This window comes from Arachis ipaensis, chromosome B5 (genome assembly GCF_059453495.1).
Source record: "Arachis ipaensis isolate K30076 ecotype BB chromosome B5, ASM5945349v1, whole genome shotgun sequence".
In the NCBI taxonomy this organism is placed as follows: Eukaryota; Viridiplantae; Streptophyta; class Magnoliopsida; order Fabales; family Fabaceae; genus Arachis; species Arachis ipaensis.
In genome coordinates, this window is record NC_142440.1 from 123,142,643 (window position 1) to 123,160,534 (window position 17,892).

The following is a 17,892-nucleotide window of genomic DNA, read 5'->3' on the forward strand; positions in this document are numbered from 1 at the left end:
GTTTCTGCACGTCATTTACTATGCTAGCCGTGTTTTGAATGATGCACAGAAGAATTACACAACCACAGAAAAGGAGTTGCTTGCAGTGATTTATGCCATTGACAAGTTCAGATCTTATTTAGTGGGATCAAAAGTGATTGTGTACACTGACCATACTTCTCTAAAATATCTCCTCACAAAACAGGATTCAAAACCCAGACTCATAAGATGGGTGTTGCTTCTACAAGAGTTTGATATAGAAATAAGAGACAGAAAAGGAACAGAGAATCAAGTAGCTGATCACCTGTCCCAGATAGAACCAGTAGCAGGAGCGTCCCTTCTTCCTACTGAGATCTCTGAAACCTTTCCAGATGAGCAATTGTTTGCTATTCAGGAAGCTCCGTGGCTTGCAAACATTGCAAACTATAAGACTCAAGGTTCTCCTTCTGTAACCATGGAGAGGAAGCATGAAAGCTTCTCTCAATACAGAGTCAAACAAAACCCCCACATTCAAACTCTAAGTTTGGTGTTTAGAGGCCCCAACCCTGCTCTGATTATCTGTGAGGCTCCATGAGAGCTCACTGTCAAGCTAATGACATTAAAGAAGCGCTTGTTGGGAGGCAACCCAATGTTATTTAATTATATCTATTTATTTTCCATTGCTATTTTATGTTTTCTTTAGGTTGATGATCATATGAAGTCACAAAAATAACTGAAAAATCAAAAACAGAATGAAAAACAGCATTAAAAATAGCTCACCCTGGAGGAAGAGCTTACTGGCGTTTAAACGCCAGTAAGAAGCATCAGACTGGTGTTTAACGCCAGAAAGAAGCATCAAGCTAGCGTTAAACACCAGAAACAAGCACCAGACTGGCGTTTAACGCCAGAATAGAGCATTAAGTTGGCGTTTAACGCCAAGAAAGGGAGAAAAATTGGCGTTTAACACCAGAAACAAGCAGCAGTCTGGCGTTAAACGCCAGGATTGAACACTAAGGGCATTTTTGCACGCCTCAATGGAGCAGGGATGATAAGTCCTTGACCCCTCAGGATCTGTGGACCCCACAGGATCCCCACCTACCTCACCATTCAAATTCAAACCATTTCCCTCCCAGACCCACCCATTCACACACCTCCATCTCCTCCACTTCTCCTTCTATTCCCTTCTTTCTTCTTTTGCTTGAGGACGAGCAAACCTTTTAAGTTTGGTGTGGAAAAAAGCGTTACTTTTTATTTTTTCATAACCATTTATGGCACCTAAGGCCGGAGAAACCTCTAGAAAGAGGAAAAGGAAGGCAGTCGCTTCCACCTCCGAGTCATGAGAGATGGAGAGGTTCATCTCAAGGGTCCATAGTTCAGTGGTAGAGCATTTGACTGCAGATCAAAGAACCATGAGGAAGGAGCAACAAAGGCAAGGAAGAGACATTGAGGAGCTAAAGCACTCCATAAGATCTTCAACAGGAAGAACTAGCCGCCGTCATTAAGGTGGACCCGTTCTTTAATTTCCTTGTTCTTTATTTTTCTGTTTTTCGTTTACTATGCTCTATGTTTATTCATGTTTGTGTCTTTATTACATGATCATTAATGTTCAAGTGTCTATGTCTTAAAGCTATGAATGTCCTATGAATCAATCACCTTTCTTAAATGAAAAATACTTTAATTACAAAAGAACAAGAAGTACATGAATTTCAAATTCATCCTTGAGATTAGCTTAATTATTTTGATGTGGTGACAATACTTTCTGCTTTCTGAATGAATGCTTGAACAGTGCATATGTCTTTTGAATTTGTTTTTTATTAATGTTAAAATTGTTGGCTCTTGAAAGAATAACGAAAAAGGAGAAATGTTATTAATAATCTGAAAAATCATAAAATTGATTCTTGAAGCAAGAAAAAGTAGTGAAGAACAAAGCTTGCGAAAAAAAATTTATAAAAGAAAGAAAAAGGAAAAGCAAGCAAAAAAAGCCAATAGCTCTTTAAACCAAAAGGCAAGAGCAAAAAGCCAGCAACCCTTTAAACCAAAAGGCAAAGGTAATAAAAAGGATCCAAGGCTTTGAGCATTAATGGATAGAAGGGCCCAAAGGAATAAAATCCCGGCCTAAGCGGCTAAACCAAGCTATCCCTAACCATGTGCTTGTGGCGTGAAGGTGTCAAGTGAAAAGCTTGAGACTGAGTGGTTAAAGTCATGATCCAAAGCAAAAAGAGTGTGCTTAAGAACCCTGGACACCTCTAATTGGGAACTCTAGCAAAGCTGAGTCACAATCAGAAAAGGTTCACCCAGTTATGTGTCTGTGGCATTTATGTATCCGGTGGTAATACTGGAAAACAAAGTGCTTAGGGCCACGGCCAAGACTCATAAAGTAGCTGTGTTCAATAATCAACATACTGAACTAGAAGAATCAATAACACTATCTGAATTATGAGTTCCTATAGATGCCAACCATTCTGAACTTCAAAGGATAAAGTGAGATGCCAAAACTGTTCATAGGCAAAAAGCTACTAGTCCCGCTCATCTAATTGGAGCTAAGTTTCATTGATATTTTGAAATTTATAGTATATTCTCTTCTTTTTATCCTATTTGATTTTCAGTTGCTTGGGGATAAGCAACAATTTAAGTTTGGTGTTGTGATGAGCGGATAATTTATACGCTTTTTGGCATTGTTTTTAGGTAGTTTTTAGTATGATTTAGTTAGTTTTTACTATGTTTTTATTAGTTTTTATGCAAAATTCACATTTCTGGACTTTACTATGAGTTTGTGTATTTTTCTGTGATTTCAGGTATTTTCTGGGCTGAAATTGAGGGACTTGAGCAAAAATCTGATTCAGAGGCTGATAAAGGATTGCAGATGCTGTTGGATTCTGACCTCCTTGCACTCGAAATGGATTTTCAGGAACTACAGAAGTCCAAATGGCGCGCTCTCAATTGCGTTGGAAAGTAGACATCCAGGGCTTTCCAGCAATATATAATAGTCTATACTTTGCTCAAAGATAAATGACATAAACTGGCGTTTAACGCCAGTTCCATGTTCCATTCTGGCGTTAAACGCCAGAAACAGGTTACAAGTTGGAGTTAAACGCCCAAAACAGGTTACAACCTGGCGTTTAACTCCAGAAACATCCTAGATACGTGTAAAGCTCAATTCTCAGCCCCAGCACAAACCAAGTGAGCCCCGGAAGTAGATTTCTGCACTATCTATCATAGTTTACTCATTTTCTGTAAACCTAGGTTACTAGTTTAGTATTTAAACAACTTTTAGAGATTTATTTTGCATCTCATGACATTTTTTACATATGAATATTGTATTCCTGATGGCATGAGTCTCTAAACCCCATGGTTGGGGATGAGGAGCTCTGCTGTGTTTCGATGAATTAATGCAATTACTATTGTTTTTCATTCAATCACGCTTGTTTCTATTCTAAGATATTCACTCGCACTTCACCCTGATGAATGTGATGATCCGTGACACTCATCATCATTCTCACCTATGAACGCGTGCCTGACAACCACCTCCGTTCTATTTGCACTGGCTTGAGTGTGTATCTCTTAGCCTCCTGGTTCATGATCAGAGTCTTCGCGGTATAGGCTAGAATTATTGGCGGCCATTCCTGAGATCCGGAAAGTCTAAACCTTGTCTATGGTATTCCGAGTAGGATCTGGGAAGGGATGACTGTGACGAGCTTCAAACTCGCGAGTGTTGGGCGTAGTGATAGACGCAAAAGAATCAATGGATTCTATTCCAACATGAGTGAGAACCGACAGATGATTAGCCGTGCGGTGACAGCGCACTTGGACCATTTTCACTGAGAGGACGGATGGTAGCCATTAACAACGGTGATCCACCAACATACAGCTTGCCATGGAAGGAGACCTGCGTGCGTGAAGAAGAAGACAGTAGGAAAGCAGAGATTCAGAAGACAGAGCATCTCCAAAACCTCAATCTGTTCTCCATTACTGCATAACAAGTATTATTTATTTTATGCTATTTACTCTTCATAAATATAATCACTCTTATCATTGATTTCATGACTAAGAATTACAAAATAGCCATAGCTTGCTTCAAGCCGACAATCTCCGTGGGATCGACTCTTACTCACGTAAAGTATTACTTGGACGACCCAGTGCACTTGCTGGTTAGTGGTACGAGTTGTGAAAAGTGTGATTTACAATTCGTGCACCACTAAGCCTATCAAACACTATTGTTGCTTAATCCATTAATCCTCGCGGGATCGACCCTTACTCACGTAAGGTATTACTTGGTACGACCCGGTGCACTTGCCGGTTAGTTTGTGGTTAAAAATTCCGCACCAGTATACCACATATAAGAACCATTCACAACCCAAGAAAAATGTGAACTTCTAAGTTTAAGTTAAGCAATCATTATTTCAGGCATTCAATAAGCCGAACAACACATGAAGTCAGTATTTTGTATTAACAACTTCTGGAGAGGCAACAGCTATGTATGAGCGTGAGAATCCATCAACCCAGCTAAATAGTTTTCAGTAAGTAGCAGAACAAGAAAATTACAAATACAAGAAATAGAAAGCCTAAGATCATTATGAAACTATACTTACTTTTAAATCATGTGAAAGTTTTAAATTTTCTTCAAGATCGCTTTTTCTTTTGGCCAACTCATTAGATGCAGCTGTGATGGCTTCATTTTGCTTGTCATCGACTGCCTAATAAACAAAAAATATGTGAATTTGGGAATTGTAGTTCAACAAACTGCTGAAAGATAACCATAAATAACAAAGACATCAATAGTGATTTACTGAGTGAAACATAATAGATTAGTGAAAGACACACATATGAGCTGAGTAACTTTACCTTTTTTCCCTGATCAGGCAGCATATTCAAAACTGAGCATAAATGAACTTTTAATTATTTAAACAAAAGCTGCACCAACAACCCCTTCTCTCGGGTATAATCCAAATCACTCGAACTCCCACTTCCACTTCAAAATCCCAGAAAAAAAAAGGAAAACCCCACTTGCACTAGAACTCCCACATCAAGAGGGAATGGTCAAAATGCAAAGAAATATCCCTCAGAGCTAATAAATAAATAAGATAAAACAAAAGTAAAAGAAAAAATCTTCACTTCAAATCCCAACAGAGCTCAATTCATATATCAAAGATACTAATATTAGCTAATATGTATTGATTCTGAATCTATCTAATTATGATCAAATCAATCATAATGTCAAAATGGCATAATAATAAGCACCACTAGCGGAAAAATCATAAAACATAGAAGTAATAATGATGGTCAAGAAAACCCAACCACAAAATAATAATACTTATATCTCTAGTCAAATGGAGACATTAAATAATCCGGCAAACAAATACCAACACAAACGTAAACAAAATATAATGTCGTATGTCACTAGACGGTTCATATGCCCACAAGAAAATAATAAAAATAAAAATAATAAAAAATATCCTATGTTGTAAATCTAATCCTGTGGAACCAGCCCTAATTTTTATAAATTGATAGCACAAGCACTTGAAAGGGAGATATACTCAGCAATTTTAACATGCATAAATTAAAAATATAATATATAGATTATAACTCTATGGCTTTTTGTTGTTGATGACATCATTCAAAAGTCCAGCCCATGTATTGCTATTATTGGGTCCACTAGAATACGATGAGACATGAGAAAACTGAGGATATGATGTAATTCCGGCAATAGAAGGATATTGGTTGAAGTACGCCATGCCATTTGGAACATGATGAAAAGGAATAGGGAGGACTCCACCATAAAGTTGATAAGGAAGGACCACTGGATAATGATGCATAGGATATTGTGGCAATCCTGGTATCTTGGTTGTGGATGCATCTGGAACTTCGATCACTTCTATTCCTGATGTGTTAGTCTTATCTTTTAATGTCTCTTGAGTTAGAGTGATTTCTTCAATCTAAACATAAATCATAATTTTTAAATAATTACGATACAGAATTTAAAAAAAATAAATAAAAAAATTAGTCAGACAAGCTAGAGTCGAGTAAGAATTTTCTCAAAATGTTGGCCTCACTCACCCTTAAACTCTCAGTTGCACTTATGGTATTGGATTAAAATAATTTAAATTTAAATTAAGACTTTAATTTTCCTTGTTGAATTATCTAATATAAATTATTAGATATGCGAAATGTTACCTTCTGTCGACTTTTTTTGCCATTTGCTCTAATCTTCGGTGTCTCTATCAATTTAGATACAGACTTCTTGCTTCCACAACCCTTGAATTTTTGTAATAGAATAATAAGAAATAATATAAGCACTACGAGAATAATATGTTGCAAATTTGAATTGAAATGACAATAAATTTGATAGATGGTATAACATGGACAAGTGCTTGCTTTAAAATTATTGTTATTGTGCACGGGTGTATTTTCTACTGATTTTGTGTTCTGAGAGGGAGTCTGTTTATCGACATCACATTCTTCAATCTGCTAAAAAAATTTTAAAAAATTGCTCAAAATATAGCATTATTAAATAGTTCTGTGAAAGACACTAAAATAATAGGTAAGCATAAAGTATATCCTTAAGCAAGGCATTATATTAATACCATTGGTTCATCTTCAGCATTTGAGTATTCGGCGGGGGAGTCCTCCTTGGCGAGTAATGGACATGTCCTAACGAAATGCCTACTTGACTTACAATGCGAACATCTTCGCCTCTTTTGGCCTTTTGGAACCTTTTCTTGGAGCCCCTTTTGACTTCACAACAGCTGGATCACCTATTAGCGTTGATGTGGGGGAAAGCCTCGCTTGTGCATCACCTTTATTTTGCACCTTCGAAATTAGCTTAAGTAACTCACCTGAGATTTCCCTATAGTCGGCTGAATTTTTTGAAGAAATATCACAAAGCTTCCAACAAATTGATGCCATTACACCGCATCTAAGTGTGGGCACTATATCATCAGCGGTGTCTTGCTCGTCAATTGAGGATATAAAATCACTCTTTGCATTTCTTGTCCATCTTTTTAGGATAAGAGATGTAGGGACACATTTTGCATTGCGATGCTTCAAGACCCCAAAGATGTGGGAGCACGGTAATCCACGAGTCTCAAATAGCCTGCACTCAGACGCAAACAGGTCCTTGTCTTTATTGTAAGATACTTGATGAGCGGATAATTTATACGCTTTTTGGCATTATTTTTAGTATGTTTTTAGTAAAATCTAGTTACTTTTAGGGATGTTTTTATTAGTTTTTATGTTAAATTCACATTTCTGGACTTTACTATGAGTTTGTGTATTTTTCTGTGATTTCAGGTATTTTCTGGCTGAAATTGAGGGACTTGAGCAAAAATCAGATTCAGAGGTTGAAGAAGGACTGCTGATGCTGTTGGATTCTGACCTCCCTGCACTCAAAGTGAATTTTCTGGAGCTACAAAACTCAAAATAGCGCGCTCCCAATTGCGTTGGAAAGTAGACATCTAGGGATTTCAAGCAATATATAATAGTCTATACTTTGGCCGAGTTTAGACGACGCAAAAGGGCGTTGAACGCCAGTTCTACGTTGTAGTGTGGAGTAAACGCCAGAAACACGTCACAAGCCAGAGTTGAACACCAGAAATACGTTACAAACTGGCGTTCAACTCCAAGAATGACCTCTGCACGTGTAACATTCAAGCTCAGCCCAAGCACACACCAAGTGGGCCCCGGAAGTGGATTTATGCATCAATTACTTACTTCTGTAAACCCTAGTAACTAGTTTAGTATAAATAGGACTTTTTACTAGTGTATTTGACATCCTGGATTGTATTTTTGATCCTGTGATCACGTTTGGGGGCTGGCCATTCGGCCATGCCTGAACCTTTCACTTATGTATTTTCAGCGGTAGAGTTTCTACACTCTATAGATTAAGGTGTGGAGCTCTGCTATTCCTCAAAGATTAATGCAAAGTACTACTGTTTTTCTATTCAATTCAACTTATTCCGCTTCTAAGATATTCATTCGCACTTCAATATGAATGTGATGAACGTGACAATCATCATCATTACCCCACGAATGCGTGCCTGACAACCACTTCTGTTCCACCTTAGATTGAATGAGTATCTCTTGGATCTCTTAATCAGAATCTTCGTGGTATAAGCTAGATTGATGGCGGCATTCATGAGAGTCCGGAAAGTCTAATCATTATCTGTGGTATTCCGAGTAGGACTCTGGGATTGAATGACTGTGATGAACTTCAAACTCGCGAGTGCTGGGCATAGTGACAGACGCAAAAGGAGGGTGAATCCTATTCCAGTATGATCGAGAACCTCAGATGATTAGCCGTGCTGTGACAGAGCATTTGGACCATTTTCACAAGAGGATGGGATGCAGCCATTGACAACGGTGATGCCTCTAGATGATTAGCCATGCAGTGACAGCGCATCGGACCATTTTCACAGAGAGGATGAAAAGTAGCCATTGACAACGGTGATGTCCTTACATAAAGCCAGCCATGGAAAGGAGTAAGACTGATTGGATGAAGACAGCGGGAAAGCAGAGATTCAGAGGAACGAGAGCATCTCTACACGCTTATCTGAAATTCTCACCAATGATATACATAAGTATCTTTATCTTTATTTTCTGTTTATTTATTATATATATTCGAAAACTCCATAACCATTTGATATCCGCCTGACTGAGATTTACAAGGTGACCATAGCTTACTTCAGGCCGACAATCTCCGTGGGATCGACCCTTACTCACGTAAGGTTTTATTACTTGGATGACCCAGTGCACTTGCTGGTTAGTTGTGCGAAGTTGTGAAGTTATGTTTGGACCATGGTTCTGTGCATCCGTTTTTGGTGCCATTGCCAGGAAAAGAATGAACAAATAATTTTACAACCTAATCTGAGTAGCAATTTCGCATACCAAGTTTTTGGCGCCGTTGCCGGAGATTGTTCGAGTTTTCGGCAAGCTTTTGGTCCGGTAACATCAGTGCCAAATTTTCGGCCCGGCAACAACACAAAGTTTTTGGCGCCGTTGCCGGAGATTGTTCGAGTTTGGACAACTGACGGTTCATCTTGTTGCTCAGATTAGGTAATTTTCTTTTTGTTTTATTTTCAAAAAAATTTTCAAAAAAAAAATCTTTCAAAAAAAATTTTTATCATCTGTTTTCGAAAATTATTCTAAATTTTTAAGAATGAATTCTTGTGTTTCATGAAGCATGTTGAAGCCTGGATGGCTGTAAAGCCATGTCTAATTCTTTTGGATAGGGGCTTCCAACCATCAGCATAGAGGCAAGTTAATTTGAATATCAGTTGTTGCATGCCTGATTTATATCCTAAAGCTGACTGGCTATTAAGCCATGTCCAACCCTTTGATTGGAGCTTTGGGTTAGTATTGAAAGATTCCTGGAATTCTTCCTAAAGATTTTGGAATTCTTATTTTCCTTTTTTTTCACACTAATTTTCGAAAAAAAAAAATCCAAAAAAATTTTTAAAATCACAAAAATCAAAAAATATTTTTGTGTTTCTTGTTTGAGTCTTGAGTCAATTTCAATTTTGGTGTCAATTGCATGTTTTAAATTTTGCATAAATTTTTCGAAAAATTCATGCATTCATAGTGTTCTTCATGATCTTCAAGTTGTTCTTGGTAAGTCTTCTTGTTTGATCTTGATGTTTTCTTGTTTTGCATCTTTTCTTGTTTTTCATATGCATTCTTGCATTCATAATGTCTAAGCATTATAGATTTCTAAGTTTGGTGTCTTGCATGTTTTCGTTGCATCACAAATTTTTCAAAAATAAGTTCTTGGTGTTCATCTTGATATTCAAAGTGTTCTTGGTGTTCATCTTGACATTCATAGCATTCTTGCATGCATTCATTGTTTTGATCTAAAAATTTTCATGCATTGCATCATTTTCATGTTTTTCTCTTTCATCATAAAAATTCAAAAATCAAAAAATATCTTTTCCTCTTTTTCTTCTCATCAAATTCAAAAATTTGAGTTGACTTTTTCAAAAATTTTTAAAATTCAATTGTTTCTTATGAGTCAAATCAAATTTTCAATTTGAAAATCTTATATTTTTCAAAATCTTTTTCAAAAATCAAATATTTTTCATTTTTCTTATTTATTTTCGAAAATTTTAAAAATATTTTTCAAAAATCTTTTTCTTAATTTCATCTCATAATTTTTGAAAATATCATCATCAATTAATGTTTTGATTCAAAAATTTCAAGTTTGTTACTTGCTTGTTAAGAAAGATTCAAACTTTAAGTTAGAGAATCATATCTTGTGATTTCTTATGAATCAAGTCATTAATTGCAATTTTAAAAATTAAATCTTTTTCAAAACTAATTCTAATCATATCCTCCTATCATATCTTTTCAAAAATATCTTTTTATCTTATCTTTTTCAAAAATTTAATTTTAAAATATCTTTTCTAACTTCTTATCTTCTTATCTTTCAAAATTGATTTTCAAAATTTGTTTCAACTAACTAACTAACTTTTTGTTTGTTTCTTATCTTTTTCAAAACTACCTAACTAACTCTCTCCCTCTAATTTTCGAAAATCTCTTCCCTCTTTTTCAAAAATTCTTTTTAATTAACTAATTGTTTCAATTTTTAATTTTAAATTTGATTTCATTCCTAATTTTCGAAAATCACTAACCCTTTTTCAAAATTTTATTTTCGAAAATCCTTCTCTCTCATCTCCTTCTATTTATTTATTCATCTACTAACACTTCTCTTCCATCCAAAAATTCGAACACTACCTCCCTCTGTGTTCGAGTTTTTCCTCTTCTCTTCTTTACATTATATTCTTTTCTTTTTCTACTCACACAGGGGAACCTCTATACTGTGGGCAAAAAAGATCCCTATTATTATTATTTTTCTGTTCCCTCTTTTTTATATGAGCAGGAGCAAGGACAAGAATATTCTTGTTGAAGCAGATTCTGAACCTGAAAGGACTCTAAAAAGGAAACTAAGAGAAGCTAAATTACAACAATCCAGCAAGCACCTTTCAGAAATTTTCGAACAGGAAGAGGAGATGGGAGTCGAAAATAATAATAATGCAAGGAGAATGCTTGGTGACTTTACTGCACCTAATTCCAATTTACATGGAAGAAGTATCTCCATCCCTACCATTGGAGCAAACAATTTTGAGCTTAAACCTCAACTACTTTCTCTGATGCAGCAAAACTGCAAGTTTCATGGACTTCCATCTAATGATCCTTTTCAATTCTTAACTGAATTCTTGCAGATATGTGATACTGTTAAGACTAATGGAGTAGATCCTGAAGTCTACAGGCTCATGCTTTTCCCATTTACTGTGAGAGACAGAGCTAGACTATGGTTGGATTCTCAACCTAAAGATAGCCTGAACTCTTGGGATAAGCTGGTCACGGCTTTCTTAGCCAAGTTCTTTCCTCCTCAAAAGCTTAGTAAGCTTAGAGTGGATGTTCAAACCTTCAGACAGAAGGAAGGTGAATCCCTCTATGAAGCTTGGGAGAGATATAAGCAACTGACCAAAAAGTGTCCTTCTGACATGCTTTCAGAACGGACCATCCTGGATATATTCTATGATGGTCTGTCTGAACTAGCTAAAATGTCATTGGATACTTCTGCAGGTGGATCCATTCACCTAAAAAAAATGCCTGTAGAAGCTCAGGAACTCATTGACATGGTTGCTAATAACCAGTTCATGTACACTTCTGAAAGGAATCCTGTGAGTAATGGGACGCCTCAGAAGAAGGGAGTTCTTGAAATTGATACTCTGAATGCCATATTGGCTCAGAACAAAATATTGACTCAGCAAGTCAATATGATTTCTCAGAGTCTGAATGGAATGCAAGCTGCATCCAACAGTGCTCAAGAGGCGCCTTCTAAAAAAGAGGCCTATGATCCTGAGAACCCTACAATAGTAGAGGTAAATTACTTAGGTGAACCTTATGGAAACACCTATAACTCATCATGGAGAAATCATCCAAATTTCTCATGGAAGGATCAACAAAAACCTCAACAAGGCTTTAATAATGGTGGAAGAAACAGGTTTAGCAATAGCAAGCCTTTTCCATCATCCACTCAGCAACAGACAGAGAATTCTGAACAAAATACCTCTAATTTAGCAAACTTAGTCTCTGATCTATCTAAGGCCACTGTGAGTTTCATGAATGAAACAAGGTCCTCCATTAGAAATTTGGAAGCACAAGTGGGCCAGCTGAGTAAAAGGATCACTGAAATCCCTCCAAGTACTCTCCCAAGCAATACAGAAGAGAATCCAAAAGGAGAGTGCAAGGCCATTGAATTAATTACCATGGCCGAATCTGTAAGAGAAGGGGAGGACGTGAATCCCAAGGAGGAAGACCTCCTGGGACGTCCAGTGATCAACAAGGAGTTTCCCTCTGAGGAACCAAAGGAATCTGAGACTCATCTAGAGACCATAGAGATTCCATTGAACCTCCTTATGCCATTCATGAGCTCTGATGAGTATTCCTCTTCTGAAGAGAATGAGGATGTTACTGAAGAGTAAGTTGCCAAGTTCCTTGGTGCAATCATGAAGCTGAATGCCAATTTATTTGGTAATGAGACTTGGGGAGATGAACTTCCCTTGTTTACCAATGAACTAAATACATTGGATCAACTGAAATTGCCTCAGAAGAAACAGGATCCTGGAAAGTTCCTAATACCTTGTACCATAGACACCATGACCTTTGAGAAGGCTCTATGTGACCTTGGGTCAGGAATAAACCTCATGCCCCTCTCTGTAATGGAGAAACTGGGAATCTTTGAGGTGCAAGCTGCTAGAATCTCATTAGAGATGGCAGACAATTCAAGAAAGCAGGCTTATGGACAAGTAGAGGACATATTAGTAAAGGTTGAAGGCCTTTACATCCCTGTTGATTTCATAATCCTAGATACTGGGAAGGATGAGGATGAATCCATCATCCTTGGAAGACCCTTCCTAGCTACAGCAAGAGCTGTGATTGATGTTGACAGAGGTGAACTAGTCCTTCAATTGAATGAGGACTCCCTTGTGTTCAAAACTCAAGGATCTCTCTCTGCAACCATGGAGAGGAAGCATGAAAAGCTTCTCTTATTACAGAGTCAACCAAAGCCCCCACAGTCAAACTCTAAGTTTGGTGTTGGGAGGCCACAACCAAACTCTAAGTTTGGTGTTGAACTCCCATATCCAAACACTAAGTTTAGTGTTGGGGAGTCTCAACAATGCTCTGAACATCTGTGAGGCTCCATGAGAGCCCACTATCAAGCTATTGACATTAAAGAAGCGCTTGTTGGGAGGCAACCCAATTTTTATTTATCTAATTTTATTTTTATTTTATTGTTTTTTCATGTCTTCTTAGGTTCATGATCATGTGGAGTCACAAAATAAATATAAAAATTGAAAATGGAATCAAAAACAGCAGAAGAAAAATCACACCCTGGAGGAGGATCTTACTGGCGTTTAAACGCTAGTAAGGAGCATCTGTCTGGCGTTCAACGCCAGAACAGAGCATGGATCTGGCATTGAACGCCAGAAACAAGCAGCATCCTGGCGTTCAGATGCAAGAAATGCACAGTGAGGAAGAGCTGGCGCTGAACGCCAGAAACAAGCATCTGGGCGTTGAACGCCCAGAACAAGCATCAGTTCGGCGTTTAAACGCCAGAATTGCATGCAAAGGCATTTTACATGCCTAATGGGTGCAGGGATGCAAATCCTTGACACCTCAGGATCTGTGGACCCCGCAGGATCATCTCAGCATCTGTGGACCCCACAGGATCCCCACCTACCACCATTCATTCTCTTCCCTCTTCTCATTCATCCTCTCTTCCCAATAAACACTCTTCCCCAAAAAAAACCCTTCACCAATCACCTCAATCTCTCTTCCCTATCACCACTTCACCACTCACATCCATCCACTCTTCCCCATAAACCTACCTCATAAACTCTACCTACCTTCAAAATTCAAAATCAATTTCCCACCCAAAACCCACCCTTATGGCCGAACCTTACCCCCCTCCCTTCCCTATATAAAGCCCTCCATTCTTCCTCATTTTCACACAACACACCCCTCTTTTCCCCTTCTTGGCCGAATACACCTCTCCCTTCTCTCTTCCATATTTTCTTCTTCTTCTTCTTCTATTCTTTCTTCTCTTGCTCGAGGGCGAGCAATATTCTAAGTTTGGTGTGGTAAAAGCATAAGCTTTTTGTTTTTCCATTATCATCGATGGCACCCAAGACCGGAGAATCCTCTAGAAAAGGGAAAGGGAAGACAAAAGCTTCCACCTCCGAGTCATGGGAGATGGAAAGGTTCATCTCCAAAGCCCATCAAGACCACTTCTATGATGTTGTGGCTAAGAAGAAGGTGATCCCCGAGGTCCCTTTCAAGCTCAAGAGAAATGAGTATCTGGAGATCCGACATGAAATCCAAAGAAGAGGTTGGGAAGTTCTAACAAACCCCATCCAACAAGTCGGCATCCTAATGGTTCAAGAGTTCTATGCCAATGCATGGATCACTAAGAACCATGATCAAAGTAAGAACCCGAATCCAAAGAATTATATTACAATGGTTCGCGGGAAATACTTAGATTTTAGTCCGGAAAATGTGAGGGTGGCGTTCAACTTGCCTATGATGCAAGGAGATGCACGCCCCTACACTAGAAGGGTCAACTTTAATCAAAGGTTGGACCAAGTCCTCATGGACATATGTGTGGAAGGAGCTCAATGGAAGATTGACTCCAAAGGCAAGCGGGTTCAATTAAGAAGACTGGACCTCAAGCCTGTGGCTAGAGGATGGTTGGAGTTCATCCAACGCTCTATCATTCCCACTAGCAACCGATCTGAAGTTACTGTGGATCGGGCCATCATGATTCATAGCATCATGATTGGTGAGGAAGTAGAAGTTCATGAAGTCATCTCCCTTGAACTCTACAAAATAGCCGAAAAGCCCTCTCCTTGGGCAAGGCTAGCTTTTCCTCATCTTATTTACCATTTATGTTACTCAGTTGAAGCTTTCATAGAAAGAGACATTCCCATTGAGGAAGAGAAGCCCATCACTAAGAAAAGGATGGAGCAAGCAAGAGAGCCCATTCATGGATCTCAAGAGACGCATGAAGCTCATCACCATGAGATCCCGGAGATGCCTCAAATGCATTTTCCTCCACAAAACTATTTTGAGCAAATCAACACCACCCTAGGAGAATTAAGTTCCAACATGGGACAACTAAGGGCGGAACATCAAGAGCACTCCATCATCCTTCATGAAATAAGAGAAGATCAAAAAGCAATGAGGGAGGAGCAACAAAGACAAGGAAGAGACATAGAAGAGCTCAAGGACATCATTGGTTCCTCAAGAAGGAAACGCCACCATCACTAAGGTGGACTCATTCCTTGTTCTTACATTCTCTTTTTTTCGTTTTCTCTATGTTAAGTGCTTATCTATGTTTGTGTCTTATTACATGATCATTAGTAGTTAGTAACTATGTCTTAAAGTTATGAATGTCCTATGAATCCATCACCTCTCTTAAATGAAAAATGTTTTAATTCAAAAGAACAAGAAGTACATGAGTTTCGAATTTATCCTTGAACTTAGTTTAATTATATTGATGTGATGACAATACTTTTTGTTTTCTGAATGAATGCTTGAACAGTGCATATGTCTTTTGAAGTTGTTGTTTAAGAATGTTAAATATGTTGGCTCTTGAAAGAATGATGACAAGGAGACATGTTATTTGATAATCTGAAAAATCATAAAAATGATTCTTGAAGCAAGAAAAAGCAGCAAAGAACAAAGCTTGCAAAAAAAATGGCGAAAAAAATAGAGAAAGAAAAAGAAAAAGCAAGCAGAAAAAGCCAAAGCTCTTAAAACCAAAAGGCAAGAGCAAAAAGCCAATAGCCCTTAAACCAAAAGGCAAGGGTAATAAAAAGGATCCCAAGGCTTTGAGCATCAGTGGATAGGAGGGCCTAAAGGAATAAAATCCTGGCCTAAGCGGCTAAAACAAGCTGTCCCTAACCATGTGCTTATGGCGTGAAGGTGTCAAGTGAAAACTTGAGACTGAGCGGTTAAATTCAAGGTCCAAAGCAAAAAAAAAAGAGTGTGCTTAAGAACCCTGGACACCTCTAAATGGGGACTTTAGCAAAGCTGAGTCACAATCTGAAAAGGTTCACCCAATTATGTGTCTGTGGTATTTATGTATCCGGTGGTAATACTAGAAAACAAAGTGCTTAGGGCCACGGCCAAGACTCATAAAATAGCTGTGTTCAAGAATCATCATACTGAACTAGGAGAATCAATAACACTATCTGAACTCTGAGTTCCTATAGATGCCAATCATTCTAAACTTCAATGGATAAAGTGAGATGCCAAAACTATTCAAGAGGCAAAAAGCTACAAGTTCCGCTCATCTGATTGGAGCTATGTTTCATTGATAGTTTGGAATTTATAGTATATTCTCTTCTTTTTATCCTATTTGATTTTCAGTTTCTTGGGGACAAGCAACAATTTAAGTTTGGTGTTGTGATGAGCGGATAATTTATACGCTTTTTGGCATTGTTTTTAGTATGTTTTTAGTAGAATCTAGTTACTTTTAGGGATGTTTTTATTAGTTTTTATGTTAAATTCACATTTCTGGACTTTACTATGAGTTTGTGTGTTTTTCTGTGATTTCAGGTATTTTCTGGCTGAAATTGAGGGACTTGAGCAAAAATCAGATTCAGAGGTTGAAGAAGGACTGCTGATGCTGTTGGATTCTGACCTCCCTGCACTCAAAGTGGATTTTCTGAAGCTACAGAATTCAAAATGACACGCTTCCAATTGCGTTGGAAAGTAGACATCTAGGGATTTTCAGAAATATATAATAATCCATACTTTGGCCGAGTTTAGATGACGCAAAAGGGCGTTGAACGCCAGTTCTACGCTGCAGTCTGGAGTTAAACGCCAGAAACACGTCACAAGCCAGAGTTGAACGCCAGAAATACGTTACAAACTGGCGTTCAACTCCAAGAATGACCTCTGCATGTGTAACATTCAAGCTCAGCCCAAGCACACACCAAGTGGGCCCCGGAAGTGGATTTATGCATCAATTACTTACTTTTGTAAACCCTAGTAACTAGTTTAGTATAAATAGGACTTTTTACTAGTGTATTTGACATCCTGGATTGTATTTTTGATCCTGTGATCACGTTTGGGGGCTGGCCATTCGGCCATGCCTGAACCTTTCACTTATGTATTTTCAACGGTAGAGTTTCTACACTCCATAGATTAAGGTGTGGAGCTCTGCTGTTCCTCAAAGATTAATGCAAAGTACTACTGTTTTTCTATTCAATTCAACTTATTCCGCTTCTAAGATATTCATTCGCACTTCAATATGAATGTGATGAACATGACAATCATCATCATTCCCCCATGAACGCGTGCCTGACAACCACTTCCGTTCCACCTTAGATTGAATGAGTATCTCTTGGGTCTCTTAATCAGAATCTTCGTGGTATAAGCTAGATTGATGGCGGCATTCATGAGAGTCCGGGAAGTCTAAACCTTGTCTGTGGTATTCCGAGTAGGACTCTGGGATTGAATGACTGTGATGAACTTCAAACTCGCAAGTGCTGGGTGTAGTGACAGACGCAAAAGGAGGGTGAATCCTATTCCAGTATGATCGAGAACCTCAGATGATTAGCCGTGCTGTGACAGAGCATTTGGACCATTTTCACAAGAGGATGGGATGCAGCCATTGACAACGGTGATGCCTCCAAATGATTAGCCATGCAGTGACAGCGCATCGGACCATTTTCACATAGAGGATGAAAAGTAGCCATTGACAACGGTGATGTCCTTACATAAAGCCAGCCATGGAAAGGAGTAAGACTGATTGGATGAAGACAGCGGAAAAGCAGAGATTCAGAGGAACGAGAGCATCTCTACATGCTTATCTGAAATTCTCACCAATGATATACATAAGTATCTTTATCTTTATTTTCTGTTTATTTA

At 38.2% G+C, this 17,892-nt stretch overlaps 1 non-coding gene and 1 pseudogene across 1 annotated transcript; one reads left to right on the forward strand and one right to left on the reverse strand.

The window, feature by feature from the left end:
* The first annotated feature begins 10,817 nt into the window (after nt 1-10,817).
* LOC148565633 (uncharacterized) lies at nt 10,818-13,151 on the forward strand (annotated as a pseudogene).
* LOC148565634 (small nucleolar RNA R71) lies at nt 11,352-11,459 on the reverse strand. The gene has a single exon (XR_015884436.1). It is a non-coding gene; the product is annotated as a small nucleolar RNA R71 (small nucleolar RNA).
* Nucleotides 13,152-17,892: the final 4,741 nt, after the last annotated feature.